Source organism: Megascapheus bottae, chromosome 37 (assembly GCF_031878675.1).
Source record: "Megascapheus bottae isolate mThoBot1 chromosome 37, mThoBot2.hap1, whole genome shotgun sequence".
In the NCBI taxonomy this organism is placed as follows: domain Eukaryota; kingdom Metazoa; phylum Chordata; class Mammalia; order Rodentia; family Geomyidae; genus Megascapheus; species Megascapheus bottae.
In genome coordinates, this window is record NC_143545.1 from 5,628,490 (window position 1) to 5,646,654 (window position 18,165).

The 18,165-nt window shown below is 43.5% G+C and overlaps 1 pseudogene; it reads left to right on the forward strand.

Moving 5' to 3' along the window:
- Positions 1-15,142: 15,142 nt before the first annotated feature.
- On the forward strand, positions 15,143-16,498 carry LOC150042145 (tripartite motif-containing protein 43 pseudogene; annotated as a pseudogene).
- Positions 16,499-18,165: the final 1,667 nt, after the last annotated feature.

Sequence of the window (18,165 nt, forward strand, 5' to 3'; positions counted from 1 at the left end):
CTGTTGCTATGACATCCAGAAACTATAAGTTTCTTTAACTTGAACTTAGTAACTGTAAGACTCTGTTACTGAAAGAATTGCTTATTGTTTCTACTACCCCTTCCTTGACCACCCACTGCAATATTCTGTAAGCTAAAAAACTTGATTTATGAATCCTGTTGGGCAAACACTTTGACCACCTTCTGACTCCCTCCCCACGTTTGGTTCAGTTACATGTTTTATAGAGATGGTTACTCAGCAATATCCCTAGGCAACTTGCTTGCCTCAATCACCTTTCTGCTAAACCTATATATTCTGCTGTGCAAAAATAAAGATTGAGACCTTGATCAGAATACTGTCTTGGTCTCCTTTCTCATGTCTGGTTTGTCTCTCATTCTGGTCCACTCCTCCTTGAGCTTTAGTTGACTAGCCTGGAGGCCGGGGCAAGTGGCTCCCAAAATGGAGCTTGAGGCACGGAAAACTGAGGTGAACATCTCTAGAAAGCTGGTTGTTTTCTTTAGGTCGCCCTCTTGTGTAAGAGAGGACCTGCATAATGGCCACCACAGAGGGACTCATCGGCGATACCGGCCCAGGAAGGTAAGAGAAGACCCGTATGAGGACCACTAGAGAAACTGTCCGTGACACAGACCCAGGAATAAGGACCACCACAGAGAGATCCATGTGTGGCACAGACCCAAGTAAGGTAGGGAGAGCAACGATTATGGGACAAAGAGTAAGCATGAGCTGTTTATTCAAGGGCTTAAAACCTCATTCAAGGCCTGAGGAAAAAGAGTTAAGAAAAAAGATTTGGTAGATTTCTTTATGTTTCTGGAGGATCTTTGTCCTTGGTTCCCACAAGAGGGAACTATAGATGAAAACAGATGGCAGTGTGTAGGTGATTGTCTTAAAGACTTTTACCTCAATTTTGGCCCTGAAAAAGGTGCCTGTTCAAGCCTTCTCCTAGTGGAACCTCCTAAATGAGATCCTGCAGTTCCATCACTATCAAGCAGATGTCTCTGAGGTAGTAAAAAATGGTGAAACTTTCCTAAAGGATAAATGTAAGGGAAGCCAGTATTCTCTTCAAAAAGAATCTTCCAAAACTTCCAATCCCCCTCCTGCCACTTCTCCTTGTCCCTGCATCTCCAACCCTATGCCCACAAATAATAGTGGTGCTCAGCCCGATAAGCCAAAATGCATTTATCCTGTTCTTTCGGGTATAGACTTTGGTGATATTGGTGATGAGGTCCTCTCCCCAGAAGAGGAGGCCTCACTAGAGGAAGAGGCAGCCAAATATCATAACTCTGATCAGCCTCCAACAGCCTCCCTTTCAACAAAGCCCCCATCCTATAAAATGGCCCCTCCTTTCTGTGCTCCAGCCCTTGCCTCTGCGCCCATAAATGATTTGACAGAAGTTACCCGACAAGCCATTGTAAGAGTTGCTAGAGAAGCCCAGTTCTTAAAAACTCAGATTCAAATTAAAAAGGAAAATTCTGCCTTGCTTAAACAGCCTTGAAAACTAGATATAGAAATAAGTTCCTCATCCAATACCTCACTGAAAGTTAAGACAAAGGATAGACGAACTCTTCATGCCTTTCCCATGAATAGATCTCAGGTAAAGTCAGCCAAGAGCCACCCTAATAAAACAGAAAACCAAGGAGACAGTGAAGGGAAGAAAAGGAGGAAGGGATGGGGAGGAAAGGGAGCCAGGTAGTAAAGAATCAGAAACCTCTGGAGAAGAGGAGGAAAATAACCCCCTAATTATTAAAGCCCCAAAATATCGTCCCTTAAAATTCAAATATATTAAGGAACTTAAAAACTCTGTCTCCATGTATGGCCCAGGTGCCCCTTTAATCGCTCTCTTTTAGAATCCATGAGTGAAAACCGGCTTACAGTAAATGACTTGGGAATGCTAGCTAAAGCTGCACTTAGCAGAGGCCAATATCTTTCATGGAAGGCTGATTATGCTGAAAGATGTCAGGACATTGCACATTGCAATATGATTACTACAGGTCTGTCTAAGACATGGGCCCTAACTAAATTACTAGGACAAAGCCTCTATGATAACAATGAAAAACAAGGCAAATTTCCCCCAGGGCTACTTGTTCAAATTCAGCATGCAGCCCTTCAAGCTTGGAAGAGCCTCCCTCCTCAAGGGTCGTCTGTTTCTTACATACGAAAAAATTCATTAGGGATCCCAGGAGCCATTCAGTGAATTTGTGGGGTGCCTTACTGAGGCTGTGGAGCGATTTATAGGGCACAAAGAGACAGATAATGAACTCATTAGACATCTTGCCTTTGAGAATGCCAATTCTGCAATACCTCCTCTTCGCCATGGCAAAACTCTTTCTGATTATATCAGACTTTGTGCTGATGTTGACCCAGCCTCACACAATATTGGATTGGCTATTGGAGCCGCCTTCAAAAATATTACCCAGGGACCCAAGGCTAAGACATGCTTTAACTGCAAATAGCCTGGTCATTTTTTGAAAGAATGCCCAGCCCCTAAGGCAGAGCGGCCTCCCTCTTCACCAATTTGTTCCCGAGGCAAATGAGGAAAACATTGGGCCTTGGAGTGTAAGTCCAGAACTGATAAGCAGGGAAAACCATTGCCCCCGAAGCAGGGAAACTTGATGAGGGGACCACCCCAGGGCCCCAAGCCAACACTGAGATTGAACCCTGGGGCTGTCAGGTTCATCCCCCAATCTCCAGCTCATCTAATGTCATCTCGCTCATGTGAGCAATGCCAGGTAGTGCAGGACTGGACCTCTGTGCCACCTCCCACTCAATATTGACTCCTGATTCTGGGACTCAGATCCTTTCCACTGGAATTTTTGGCCCTTTGCCAAAAACACATTTGGCTTAATTTGGGACACGGAAGCTCCACCATCAAGGGTCTTAATATTTCAGCAAGCATTATTGATAATGATTATACTGGGGAAATCAAAATAGTGACAACTGCTTCTCAAGGACCTATAACTATTTTCCTTGGCCAGAGGAATGCTCTATTGGTATTGCTTCCTCTCATTACTAATAACCCCAGTCCCGAATGCCAGAGAGGCACTCATAATTTTGGTTCCTCAGATACCTATTGGGTACAGAAAATAACACATAAGAAACTTTTATTCAAGTTAAAATTAGGATTCCCAGCTGGAGGATGCCCCGCTGAAGAATTGAGGGGGGGCAGATGCTGGCTCCTAATTTCCTGCACACCCTACCCGCTGTTGTAAGGCAGGGTCCCAGTGCCCTCCACTCTCCAGATCCAGTGGCCTGGGAGAGGAGCTTGGTGGGCGGGTGGGAGCTGGGACAGCTCCGCCTCCCCTGCTGGGGTGCTGAGTCTTAGGGTCCGCCTGCTTGTCAGTCTCCAGTCACAGGGCTGGGGGTTGAGCACGTTGGGGTGGTAGGAGTTGGGACAGCACCGCCCCCCTTGGTGGGGTGCTGGGTCTTAGGTATCCCACCTGTCAATCTCCAGTCAACGACCTGAGGGAGAGAGCTGTTGAGGGAAGGGTCAGGATTCCTAATTCCTTGCCCCCCTGCTCCTGCCAGTCTTTCTCGGGTGGGGTGGAGGGGGCTGAGTTAAGTTCTATTGCTTGGCACGAGCTCTGCTTTCCCGATATGTTTGGGGACACGCTATATTACTCAGACCTCTGCGTTCCGTTTGTGGGTGTTCCATGGTGGTGGGGAGTCTTTCACTCCCCTCGGGTCTCCACCGCTGCCTGTGTTCTGTGTCTGGGTTCCGCTGCTTGCTGTTCTGGTTTTGCGTCTGGGTTCTGCTGCTTCCTCCATTCACTGGCCTGGTTGTGTGCTGGTTTCTGCAGCAGTCAGGCACCTGTCCTGGCACCCCCCGCCCGCTGCCGCTGTTCGTGGCTTGGAGCCAGCGGAGAGAGGTGGGGGAGGGGTCCTCGCATTCCGAATTCTTTGAGAAAGTTGGATGTGAGCTTTATCTGGATTTCTTTTCTAGTTTGAGTCCTTCTCCCTTGCTTTTTGAGTTTGTTGTTGTGGATTTCTTAAGATAATTGGCTTGCCCTTGGAGCCCACGTCCTCAGCTGGGCCCCGACCCTGGGAGCAGAGGGGTCTCCTGCTGGTCCTGCTGAGAGCCCCTGGAAAATCTCAATCCCCAGAGCCTTGGCTTGGGGCCACCCCTAGAAGCAGCACAGGAAAACCTCTGCCCAGTGCGCTCAGATTGAAGCTCGCAGATCCATCCCATGGTCCACTGTGAGGCCACTGGTTGGGCTAAGAGCTAGTCGTGCAGCAACACATAAGTTTTATTCTAATACTTTCCAAACTTTGTACTCAAATGCTACCTACTAACCAACTTAGGTCAGTTATCCTTATGCTATACCTTTTCTTCATTACTACAATATTCTTACACTCCTACGTTAATCCTCTTGTACCTCCCCTGACCTCTCTCATTCTATTTTTCTATCTCTGGACCTCTGTTCGTCTTTGAACTCTTATACTGCATGGATCTACACTTGATGGCTGTTGAGCAATACTGTATATCTAGGTGTTTAATTATTCTCTAGGCTCAGAGGGACTTAAAGACAATAGAGATTGGATTGAGAGGCTTATTGTTTTGGGTATAAATCACTTATCAGTGGTTGTATTAGACTGGTGTGTAAGTGCAAAAAAGAAAGAGTGATAACACCAATCAAAACTTGTGAACATCTAATGTCTGCCAGCTAGAGAGGTCTAGGTTGGTTATATCTGAAAAACTATGATCGTGTTTAATATTAATCTTGCTCCCATTTTCAAATGGGCAGAACAAGAAACTCAAGAAAAATGTCAAATCAAGAATCAACATCCCCCACCCAATGCAACCAGACAAAGGTACAGTCACTGGCAAACCTAGAGGAGAGTCTTCCAAGTGGTATACAAATGCAATTGATAAAGCCATAGCTAAAGAAGAAGAAACCATAAACCAGGTGATATGTGGAAAAGAAGAAGCCATAAAGAGGACATAATAAAAGTTTTTCAAAGAAAGATGGATGAATTCATAGAATCCACAAATAAAAGAGTGACTGAACTCCAGCAAATGTCCAAAGAAAATAAAGCTAATGAGCTAACCACTCAAATGGAAATCAAGGAGCTAAAGAAATCCATACATGATCTAAAAGAAGAGATCCAAGGCATCAAAAATGAGCAACTAGAAGCAAGGGAGATGAAAAATAAAGTAGATAGCTTTGATAGCAGGTTAGACAATGCAGAGGAGAGAATTTCCGGGGCTGAAGATAATTTAGTTATTATAGAGAAAGAACAGAAAATGAGTCAATCCAAATCTAGGAAAAATGAGAGAGCGCTTCAGGAGGTCCAAGATACAATTAGGAAGCCAAATTTAAGGCTAATTGGTATTGAGGAGGGCGTGGAGAAAGAGGTCAATGGTATTGAAAATATACTTCAGGGAATCATCTCAGACAATTTCCCAAATATCCAGAAGGGCAGGCCCATCCAGATACAAGAAGCTTTTAGAACCCCAAACAGACCTGACCAGAAAAGAACATCTTACCGCCACATCGTAATCCAAACTGGATCAATAGAAAACAAAGAAAGGGTCCTAAAGGCAGCCAGGGAAAAGGGTTCAGTAACCTATAAAGGAAAACCAATCAGAATAACCCCAGATTTCTCAGCAGAGACCATGCAAGCAAGAAGTGACTGGAAGCATGTATATCATGCCCTGAAGTCAAAACCTACCAACCAAGAATACTGTACCCAGCTAAGCTCTCATTCATAACGGAGGGAACAAAAAAAACATTCCATTCCAGGGAAAAGCTGCAACAATATGTCGCAACAAAACCAACACTACAGAGAATTCTGAAAGATGTTCTATACATAGAAAACCAAAATAAATGCAATATAGGGAAAGAAATGCACCTAAACAGGGTACCATCTAAGGACCACGAGAACTGTCAAGACACAGCCTTAATAGAAGCTTTTAAAAATGGTAGGACCTAATAAATATCTCTCAATCATAACTCTCAATATCAATGGACTTGACTCTCCAATTAAACGGCATAGGCTGTCTAGTTGGATCAAAAAGAAAAAGCCAACATTCTGCTGTCTTCAAGAGACACATCTTGGAAGTTGGAATAAACTCTATCAAGCTAACGGCCCCCATAAACAGGCTGGAGTTGCCATCCTCATATCAGATAAAATAAACTTCAAATCAAAATTAGTAAGAAAAGACAAAGACGGTTACTATATACTACTAAAGGGATCTTTCCTCCAGGAAGACATAACGATCCTAAATATTTACACACCCAATCCCGGAGCACCGAACTTCATAAAGCAAACTTTACTTACACTGAAACCATACATAGATCGAAATACAGTGATTGTCAGTGACTTTAACACACCACTCTCACCTATGGACAGATCAACAAGGCAAAAACTCAACAGAGAAACCTTAGAACTGAACAACTATATAGACCAACTAGATCTAACAGACATCTGCAGAATATTCCACCCAGCAACAACCCAATATACGTTTTTCTCAGCAGCACATGGAACATTTTCCAAAATAGACCACATTTAGGCCATAAAACAAACTTGGTCAGATTCAGAAACACTGAAATTATTGCATGCACACTCTCAGACCACAAAGGCATCAAATTGGAACTGAACACACATCTCCACCAACGGAAACCCTGTAACTCATGGAGACTGAACAACACATTGTTGAATCACCAATGGGTCATCGAAGAGATCAGAACAGAAATCCAACAGTTTATGAAATTTAACAGTATGGAGCACACAAAATACCAACTCCTTTGGGACACAGCAAAGGCAGTACTCAGAGGAAAATTTATAGCGCTGAGTGCCTACAACAACAAGTTGGAAAAATCACAAACCAACAAGTTAATGTCTCACCTTAAGCTCCTGGAAAAAGAGCAACAAACCAACCCTAATCCCAGTAGAAGAAAGCAAATTATTAAAATCAAAGCAGAATTAAATGATTTGGAATCCAAAAAAATTATAGAAAGAATCAACAAAACAAGGAGTTGGTTCTTTGAAAGAATTAACAAAATTGACAAACCCTTAGCAAATCTTACCAAAAAAAGAAGAGAGCATATCAAAATAAACAAAATCACAGATGAAAATAGTAATATCACGACAGAAATTACCAAGATCCAGAATATCATGAGCGAATACTTCTCAAATCTTTACGCCAACAAATTTGATTATCTAGAAGAAATGGATGAATTACTACTAATATTAGCATACCCACACTGAACCAAGAAGAACTAAGCCAACTCAACAGGCCTATTTCAATCTCTGAAATAGAAATGGCAATTAGAGAACTTCCACCTAAGAAAAGCCCAGGGCCAGATGGATTCACAGCTGAATTCTATAAGGTCTTCAAAGCAGAGCTCACACCAATACTCCTCAAGCTCTTCAATGAAATTGAAAATGAAGGTTCTTTACCAAACTCATTCTATGAATCAGTATAACCCTCATCCCCAAACCAGACAGAGATTCATCAAAGAAAGAGAACTATAGACCTATTTCTTTGACGAACATTGATGCAAAACTTCTCAACAAAATACTGGCCAACCACCTACAACAACTCACCAAAAAAATTATACACCATGATCAAACTGGATTCATCACAGGGAGGCAAAGCTGGTTGAACATATGCAAATCAATTAATATAACTCAACACATGAACAGAAGCAAGGACAAAAATCACATGATTGTCTCAATAGATGCGGAAAAGTCATTTGACAAGATCCAACACCCCTTTATGTTAAAAGGTCTGGAGAAACTAGGAATCCATGGAACATTCCTCAATATAATAAAGGCTGTGTATGAGAAACCTCTGCTAGTATTACACTTAATGGTGAAAATCTAAAGCCATTCCCTCTAAAATCAGGAATGAGACAAGGATGCCCACTCTCTCCACTCCTCTTTAACATAGTACTAGAATTCCTAGCCAGTGCAATAAGGCCAGAAGCAAGCATAAAGGGGATCCAAGTAGGGAGAGAGGAAGTAAAACTATCCCTCTTTGCAGATGACATGATTCTGTATTTAAAGAATCCTGTAGACTCTACTCCCAAGCTCCTTGAGCTGATTCAAAACTTTTGAAGAGTAGCAGGCTATAAAATCAACCCTCAAAAATCAACTGCCTTCCTTTACACCAACAGTGAGAGGAACGAGGCAATAATCAGGAAAGCAATTCCTTTCACAATAGCGTCGAAGAAAATAGAGTATCGAGGAATTAGATTAGCTAAGAATGTAAAGGACCTTTTGGTGAAAAGTTTAAAATCCTAAAAAAGGAATTTAAAGCAGAACTAAAGAAATGGAAAAACCTCCCATTGTCCTGGATTGGAAGAATGAACATTGTGAAAATGACAATCTTGCCAAGGGCTACCTACAAAATCATCGCAATACCCATCAATATTCCAATGGCATTCTTTAACGAAATAGAAGAGGCAATTCAAAATTTCATATGGAATAATAAAAGGCCCCGTATAGCAAAAACACTTCTTAGCAGAAAGAACAGCCCTGGAGGAAATTCAATTGCAAACTTTAGACTCTATTACAGAGCTATAATTCTCAAAACAGCTTGGTACTGGCACAGGAGCAGGCCTGAAGCCCAATGGAATAGAACTGAAGACCCAGATATTAAACCACAGACCTATGGCCATCTTATCGTTGACAAGGAAGCCAAAAAAATAGAATGGAAGAAAGACAGCCTCTTCACCAAGTTTGCTGGAAGAACTGGTTAAGCACCTGCAGAAAACTAAAGCTGGATCCTTCTTTGTCACCCTGCAGTAGAATTAACTCCAAATGGATCAAAGATCTGGAGGTAAAAGCTGACACACTGAAAACTTTACAGGAAGGAATAGGAGATACACTAGGCCTCCTTGGCACAGTTCAAAACTTTCTTAATAAGGACCAAGAATCACAACAAATCAGAGAAAGGCTGGATAAGTGGGACTGCATTAAACTGCAGAGCTTTTGTATGGCAAAGGACATAGCTAGTAAATTAATTAGGAAGCCTACAGAGTGGGAGAAGATCTTCACTAACCAAACAACGGACAAAGGCCTCATATCTAAAATATATCAACTGCATAAAAAATTGAATCACTCCAAAACTAATCTCCAAAGTAACAACCATCCCATTAAAAATGGGCCAAACCTTAAAGAGAGCCTTCTCTAAAGAAGAAACAAAAATGGCCTATAGACACATGAAGAAATGCTCATCATCTCCTGTCATAAATGAAATGCAAATCAAAACAACTCTAAGATTCACCTCACTCCAGTTAGAATGGCTAGGATCAGGAAAACGAATAATAACAGATGCTGGAGGGGATGTGGCCAGGTGGGATCACTACTACACTGTTGGTGGGACTGGAAACTCGTTCAACCACTATGGAAAGCAGTGTGGCAGTGCCTCAAAAGGCTAAACATAGGACTCCCCTAAGACCCAGCAATTCCACTACTTGGCATTTACCCAACCGTCCAGAAACAAGGGCATACTAAATCCACTAGCACAACAATGTTCTTTGCAGCACTATTCACCATAGCAAAGATATGGAACCAACCTAGATATCCCTCAATTGATGAGTGGATCAACAAGTTGTGGTATTTGTACACAATGGAATTCCATACTGCTGTCAGAAAGAATGACATCACCCCATTTGTTAGGAAATGGAAAGACTTAGAAAAAATCATATTAAGTGAAGTAAGCCAGACTCAAAGGAACTTAGTCTCAGTGGTTTCCCTCATTTGTCATAATCAGTAGAAACCTTGGGCTCTATTAGCAGAGATGTGTAATAGAGCAAAATCTTGATACATAAGGCCATGTAGTATGAAGCTAATTGAAAGGACCTCCAGGATATTGAAAAAAAAGCCATATAACGAATGATTGTTGTCCTTAATGTACTATGTTGTATCTCATCTCCTTTGCTGTCATTTGGGTATCTCATATCATTACAGTATCTCACTTTGTTATCTGATATATTGAATTTATTTGTATTGGGTTATTTGAAATTTGATAGGGAAGGGGGGGAAAACCAAGACAAGTGGGAGGGCTGGATGAGAAGCTAATGGGTACCAAGACATGTGAAAGGGTATCAATGTATGTGACTTAATGTACCTTCTATCTTGCAAATATCATATAACCCTTTTATTAATTACAATAAAAATATTTAAAAAATAAAAACATAAAGTTAAAATTAGATTGAAGGATTTTTGAGGGCATAGTTGATACAGAAGCAGATGCTACTATCATCTCCAATAGGGATTGGCCTTCAGCCTGGCCCCTTAACCCTGCTATGACTCACTTAAAAGAAATAGGACAGACTTCTAACCCTCTTCAAAGTTCTAAAATTATTTTGTAGGAAGACGGGGAACGAAACAAAGGCACAGTGCAGCCTTATGTGGTCACCGGCCTCGCAGTTAACTTATGGGGCAGAGATATTCTTTCTCAGAAGGGACTCATTATGTGCAGCCACAATGAGTTAATTACTCAACAGATACTTAATCAAGGATATCTCCCAGGTCAAGGGCTGGGAAAGAATTCTCATGGTCTTACGGTGCCCATCCAGATGGATAATAAGGCTGATCGCGGTGGCATAGGCTATAAAAATTTTCCATAGTGACCATTGACATGCCTGTACTCCATGCACACAAAATTTCTTGGAAAAGGACATAGCCTGTGTGGGTTGATCAGTGGCCTCTAACAATTGAAAAGTTGGCTGCAGCCAAAGTGTTAGTACAGGAACAGCTTGCTGCAGGCCACATTGAATCTACTACTTCCCCTTAGAACACACCCATTTTTGTAATAAAAAAGAAATTAGGAAAGTGGAGACTTCTTCAAGATCTGAGGGAAATTAATAAGGCCATGATTCCCATGGGTGCCCTTCAACCTGGCCTTCCTACTCTGGTTGCCATTCCCAAGGGATATTATACAATTGTTATTGATTTAAAGGATTGCTTTTTCACCATCCCTCTCCATATAGAGGATCGCCAATACTTTGCATTCAGTCTACCAGTAGTGAATTTTAAAGGCCCTATGCCTAGGTTTCAGTGGAAAGTTTTGCCCCAGGGGATGGCCAATAGCCCTACATTATGTCAAAAATTTGTTGCTCAGATTATAGATCCATTCAGATTTAAGGATCCCTCTCTCCATGTAATTCATTATACGGATGATACTCTTCTTGCTGGGCCAGATGCTGTTTGCCTTCTCCATTTTTCTCAGCAGCTATCATATGCTCTTACCAGTGCAGGTCTTCAATTTGCACCAGATAAGATTCAGTTAAAACCTCCATATCTATTTTTAGGCTTTGAGCTTTTTTCTAATAAAGTATTATCCCAAAAATTCAACTTAGGATTAATCATCTTAAAACCTTAAATGATTTCCAAAATCTCTTATGTGACATCAACTGGCTCCACCCCTATCTTAAACTGACTACGGGTGAGCTTAAACCCATGTTTGATAGTCTTAGAGGAGATTCCGACCCCTTTCTAAAGGCTCATTGGATGCTCCTGCTCAAGAAGCTCTCTCCAGAGTAGAGGCAGCCATTTCTAACCAGCAAATTACTTTTGTTAATTATGACCTACCCTTACAGTTTGTCATTTGTGCATCTAGTTTCACACCCACTGGAGTCTTTTGGCAGAAAGAACCCCTTTCTTGGTTACACCTGCCTGCTGCACCACTAAGGTCCTTACACCCTACACTAAGTCGGTGTTTGAGCTAATTAACATAGGAAGGGAACAAAGCAGAAAAAATTTTGGCAAAGACCCAGATAAAATAATTTTACCATATACTCCCTTCCAGATTCAATGGTTAATTCAAAATGATGATGATTGGGCTGTATCATGCATTTCCTTTGTAGGCACTTTTGATAATCATTATCCTGTTGATAAACTTCTTCAGTTTTTGCGATATCAACCCATTACCTTCCCTGTACAGACATTCCAAAAGCCCCTTCCTAATGCCTCCCTTGTGTTCACAGATGGCTACTCCAATGGGCAGGCTGCCTTTTCTATTAATGGCAAAATTACTTCCTTAAAGTCCCCCTATCGTTCTGCCCAGTTGATTGAGTTGTTTGCAGTCTTGCAAGTTTTTGCTCAGTTACTTACTTCTTTTGATCTGTACACTGATAGTGCCTATATTGCTCATTCTATACCATTGGTTGAAACAGTGCCTTTTATTAAGCCAACTACAAATGCTGCTCCTCTATTTTTCTTAATTCAACGATATATTCAAATTAGAAGTTGCCCCTTCTTTAGAGGCGACATCCGTGCCCACTCTGGCCTCCATGGACCTTTGACAAAGGGCAATGAAACAATAGACCAAGCTACCCAATTGGTACTTTTAGCTAAAAAAGACCTGATATCCCACGCCAGAGAAGCTCATTCACTACATCACCTTAATGCCCAAACCCTTCGTCTTCTTTTTAAAATCACCAGAGAGCAGGCACGGCAAATTGTTAAACAGTGCCAGAATTGTATTACCCTTTTGCCCATATCCCTTTTGGGTGTTAATCCCTGAGGATTGGTTCCTAATGAATTGTGGCAAATGGATGTTACTCAGGTTCCATTTTTTTTGGTACTCTTAAATATCTTCATGTTACTCTAGATACCTTTAGTGGATTTATTTTTGCCACACCACATTCTGGTGAAGCCTCCAAAAATGTTATCACCCATGTACTTCACTGCATGGCAGTTATGGGAAAGCCTAAGGTTATTAAGACTGATAATGGCCCCAGATATACTGGCATAAATTTTCAACATTCCTGTGGCCAGATGCAAATAAAACACATCACTGGTATTCCCTATAATCGTCAAGGTCAAGGAATTTTTGAATGAGCTCATCAAACCCTTAAAAATACTTTTCAAAAGTTATGAACACAAAAGTTTTCTCCCACAAAAGGAACTCCAAAAATATTCTTCATCATGCTCTAGTTGTGATTAATTTTTTAACACTGGATATTAATGAAAAATCTGCAGCTGATCTCCTTTGGCACCCCCAAACTATTCATAATTATGCAACTGTTATGTGGAAGGATCCTCTGACTTCCCAATGGAAGGGCCCTGACCCAGTGCTGATCTGGGGAAGAGGATCAGCCTGTATATTTGATAATAAAGAAGGCGCCGCTCGTTGGCTCCCAGAACACCTCGAAAAACCTATTGATAACTCACCTTCCAGGGAAGGCTAGCTCCCTGAGAACAAAAACCCTTTCTTCTATTCTAGAAAATTGTCAAAACTGCTGTGGACCCTACAAATGTCAGTCTTGCTGTTGCTGCGGTCATCTACAGAGGACACAGACCTCTACTAGATAAAGGAATCCTCCTACTTTCCCTTTTTGGCAACCCCTTTGATGGCCATGGGGGCACACCAATCTCAATTGCCATTCCAAGCAATAATTCCCTTAGCCCTATTAATTCTGCCTATTAATTCTTTGTGCTTTTTTATCCAATCTCAGAATAATACCTTTGATATACATGTAGGAGTAATTTCTTTTAGCAATTGTTTAGCAGTAATTAATTACTCTTCTCCTATTATTTCCCTTTGCCCTCCTGTAGGAAAAGTACTTGTCTGTGGAGGCAACTTGGCCATTACCCAACTCCCTGTAAAATGGACTGGAGTTTGTGTACTTGTTTCTCTGCTCCCCGATATAGACATTATTCCTAGAAGTGAAGTTCTGCCAATTCCCAGCCTAGAAATGGTAGGAGGAAGACATAAGCGGGCTGCTTTTATTCCCCTCCTGGCAGGATTGGGAATCACTGCATCCTGAGATGCAGGAATAGCAGGACTGGTAGTGTCATTACAGTGTTATGGCAAATTGTCCAATCAGTTAATAGAGGATGTTCAGGCATTGTCCAGCACTATTAGTGACCTTCAGGATCAGATGGACTCCCTGGCTGAGGTAGTACTTCATAATAGAAGAGGACTAGATCTACTCAACGCAAAACAGGGAGGAATTTGTTTGGCTTTACAGGAGTGGTGCTGCTTTTATGCAAACAAGTCCGGTATTGTGCGAGACAAGATTAAGAACCTCCAGGAGGTCTTGATGAAACATCACTGAGAATTGTTTGATAACCCCTTTTGGACTGGATTAAATAGAATGTTGCCTTACCTCCTTTCCCTCCTAGTTCCTTTGTTTGGTATTTTGATTATTGTATCCAGAGGACCATGCATAGTCAATAGAATCATGAGCTTTGTAAAACAGCCAATTGACTCCCTAGCATCTAAACCCCTTCAAATTCATTATCATAGGCTAGATTTGGCCACTCAAATGGCAGGTGAAGGCACAGAAGCCACCATCTCCTACTACCCAAGCAGATCAACAAAGAACAGCAGTTCTAAAGGCAGCCAGAACCCAAATTGGCTAGATGTAGGCCATCAGCAGCTATGGAAGTGTAGAACCGAGTGGTATCTACTGTCTTGGGATCAATGCGAAAGTGCCGGTAGGGATTGTAGAAGCAATCCCATCTGCATAGGGTTTGGATCCGGATAAAAAATCCCCTCCCTTCGAAAAGTATCCTGTAAAGCTTTCCAGGGGGATGTGTTAATGCCAATCTTGCTTAAAATTTTGATTTTTCTAAGATATGGTTTTCCTTATACCTGCTTCACCTGTAGTATAACAATCTTTGGCCTTTTAATAAATTAAATAAAGAGGGAGGAGAGGCTGGGGACCAAAGAGCTCTTGCTATGACATGCAGAAACCATAAGATTCTGTAAGCTGAAAGAATTAAGTAATAAACTAAAAGAACTAATTAACTGTAAGATTCTGTAACTTGAAAGAATTGTTAATTGTTTCTACTACCCCTTCCATGACAACCCAACTGCAATATTCTGAACGCAAAAAGAACTTGATTTATGTATCCTGCTAGGCAAACAGGAAAATCACAGTCCAGAAGAGACCATGCCAAAATACAAGAGCCTCTTCCAAAAACAAAAGCCAAAACAAAGCAACAAAAAAGCAACAACACGCCCCACCCCAAATGAGCCCTCTGGGCTCTGGGCTAGTGCTGTACCACTGGAGCTGCAGCGCCACGCCCGATTACTGGGTGGTTGATCGGAGGGAGGAGAGAAGGGGGTCAGGCGTGCTTTCCTGCGCGGGCAGGCCGGGAAGCCGGACCTTCAGATCCCAGCCCCCTGAGTAGCTAAGATCAGCGGTGCGAGCCGGCGACGCCCGGCTCCCTGGGTTCAAACATGGACAGCGAAGCTCTGCAAGTCTTCCAGAAGGAGCTCAGCTGTGCCATCTGCAGAAATACCTTCCTAGACACTGTCACCATAGACTGCGACCACAGTTTCTGTCAACCTTGTCTCTGCCTGTCCTGGGAAGAAAGGCAGACCCTCCCGGGAATGTGCCCTGCCTGCCAAGAGGCCACGCAGCAGGGAGACCTCAAGTCTGAAGTCCTTCTGAAGAGCCTGGCGGCCCTTGCCAGAAAAGCCAGCCTCTGGCGATTTCTGAGCTCAGAGAAACAAAAGTGTGGCCCACACAAGGAGACAAGGTAAATCTTCTGCCAGGTCGACAAGGACCTGCTCTGTGAACAGTGCTCCGGCTCTCAGGAGCACGAGTCTCACAGCTACCAGCCCATGGAAACGGCTGCTGAAGAACAGCGGGAGGCCATTTGCAAGCTGATGTCCACCATCTGGAACAAGGTACAAGAAAACCAGAGGAACATCCACAAGAACAGGAGACTCATCGTCCAGTGGGTTCGCTATGTGAACCGGTACCGAGGGACCACCTAGGAGGTTTTTGCAATGCAGGGTCGGGAATGCCATGAGGAGGAAAAGCAGCATTCAGAGAGACTTCTCAGCCAAGGAAGACAGGTTTTAGGGCAACTCAGCCAAATAGAGATCCAGATGATTCAGAAGAGGCTCCAGCTTAGAGAAATCTACCAGGAGCTGATCCAGACATACCAGAAACCAGACCTGGAACTTCTCCGGGCTGTTGACTTGACACTGGGAAGTTGTAAGGGAGTGCTGGCCTTCATGCCTGGCCCTGTGAGGCCACAGCTCCGTGCTCTTCCAGTCCCTGGAGTACTGCAGACACTCAACAGGTACCCAGTGGGCATTTCCTTGTGAGAGGCTGCCCACAATCAAGATGAGCCGCCCGCTCCTCTGCAAGAGATTGGAGCCTCCAGTGGAGACGCGCTTGGGAATCCTGCTGAACACTCCATCAACTCGACCGCCTTTGGGGCCCAGGTCTTCAGCTCAGGGAAACATTACTGGGAGCTCAGTGCCAATGGTTCTTCCACCTGGGCTGTAGGAGACTGCAGGGACTCGGCAGTGGGGAGAGACCTCCCCATTGATGAATCTCAGGACCTATTTCTTCTCTTAACTATGAAATCCAACACCTATGACAGTCTGTTCACCATTTCTCCACTTGTGTCTCACTACTTGAAGATCCCTCTGGACCTGGTTGGGGTCTTACTTGACCTGGACAGTGGGAGTGTGAGCTTTTGGAATGTTGCCAAGAGTTTCCTTATCTGGAGATACCCCAATGGCACTATGCAATTTCTGGTCAGGCCCGTTTTTCACAGGGGCCATCTACTGCAGTGAGTGGAGAGCCTTTCCAGGTGTTGGGAACTCCGCACCCGAGAACCCGGCTCACAAGTTGTCACCATCCCAACTCAACCAACCGGTAAGCCAGGGGCTCTCTGGCCTGTGGTCTCAGCTATGGGGAAAGGGTGAACAGGAAGATCACAGTCCAGAAGAGACCATGCCAAAACACAAGAGCCTCTTCCAAAAACAAAAGCCAAAACAAAGCAACAACAAAGCAACAACACACCCCACCCCAAATGAAACCAAAAACCAAAAAGTGAACGACTCCTCCCCCAAAACCCTAAACAGAAAAAACAGAAACACCAAAGGAAAACCAAATAAAACCGTAACCACAACCAAAAGAAACCAACAAATACGCAAGGAAAGACAGGCTCTGGTAGTTTGGCCCTGTGCAATGGAGTGCTTGTCCAGCTGGATCCCATTCCTTGAGACCACAATCCTAGACAAATCTGACTGAGATCCTCCTGTTCAAGCTTGCCCCATAGCTGAGATGACCCTAGTGCACTGAGGGCCCTAGTGCTCCTGGCTTCCCTGTCTGTGGAGTTGGGATGGTGAGAACTTGTGAGAGGAGGGCAGGGCTCAAGGGGTGAAGACCCTGCCCAACAGAGGTTGCTAAGGAGTTCCAAAAATAAACTGTAGGAGGGTGCCCCAATACCATGCCATACACTCCCTCAGATATCTTTAGGAAACACAAGGTAGGATGGATGTTTCCAGTGAGCTTGCCCACCTTGTGTGGTTAAGTCATAAAGTACGAGATGGAGAGAAATGAGTTGGGGGAGGAGGGAGGAGAAAAGTCGGTTTGGGGAGGGGTGTCTCAAGTCTGAACATCCTAGCTACTCAGGAGCCTGAGATCTGAGCACTGCAGTTCAAAGCCCGCCTGGCAACTACAGGACCTGAGACTCTCACCTCCAAGGAATCATTAGACAACTGGAGAATTGGGCTGTGGCTCCAGGGGTAGGGAAGTAGCCATGAACTGAAGAGTTCAGGGACGGGGCCCAGAGTTCAAGCCCCATAACCCACAAAGCAAGCAAGGAAGCAAAGGAACCTGACAAGAAAAAGGCCAAAATAGGGAAGAAAAGAAAGAGCCTTTTGGCCATGGGGTCAAACCTCACTTTCAGTGCAAATTCCCCTGAAATGGCCAGTGTAGGAAGAAGTGGTCAGAAGCATTTGCCTGAAAAAGGAATTGAAAGGTGTGGCTGCTGCTGCTGCTGCAATGTAAATTCCAGCACCTATTGATAGGTAAATCAAGTTGCTGACACAGTTGCATCATTGCAAGCTCTTCCAGGGGCTCCGCCTCTCTCAGCATAAATAAGAGCGCTGGTTGGCCTCTCAGGCCTCTCGGAGGAAGGGCCACCCCAGAGAGACCATCTGCATTGGGAGCTTGGATAGCGCCTCTGAGTGTGAAAGCGGTAGGATCTGCTCACAAGTTGTTGCCATTCCAACTCAACCAACCGGTAAGCCAGGGGCTCTCTGGCCTGTCGTCTCATTATGGGAAAGGGTGATGACTGTTCTAGACAAACCTGAGGTCAAGCTGCCTGGGGCAAGTTGCCTTATGGATAAAGGATTTTAGGAGTTTCATTAAAAGTAACTGGGCAAAGAAAATGTTAGTGTCGAAGCTTGGTATAATGCAAGTGCTAACAAAAACTTAGCTATTGTCATATTTT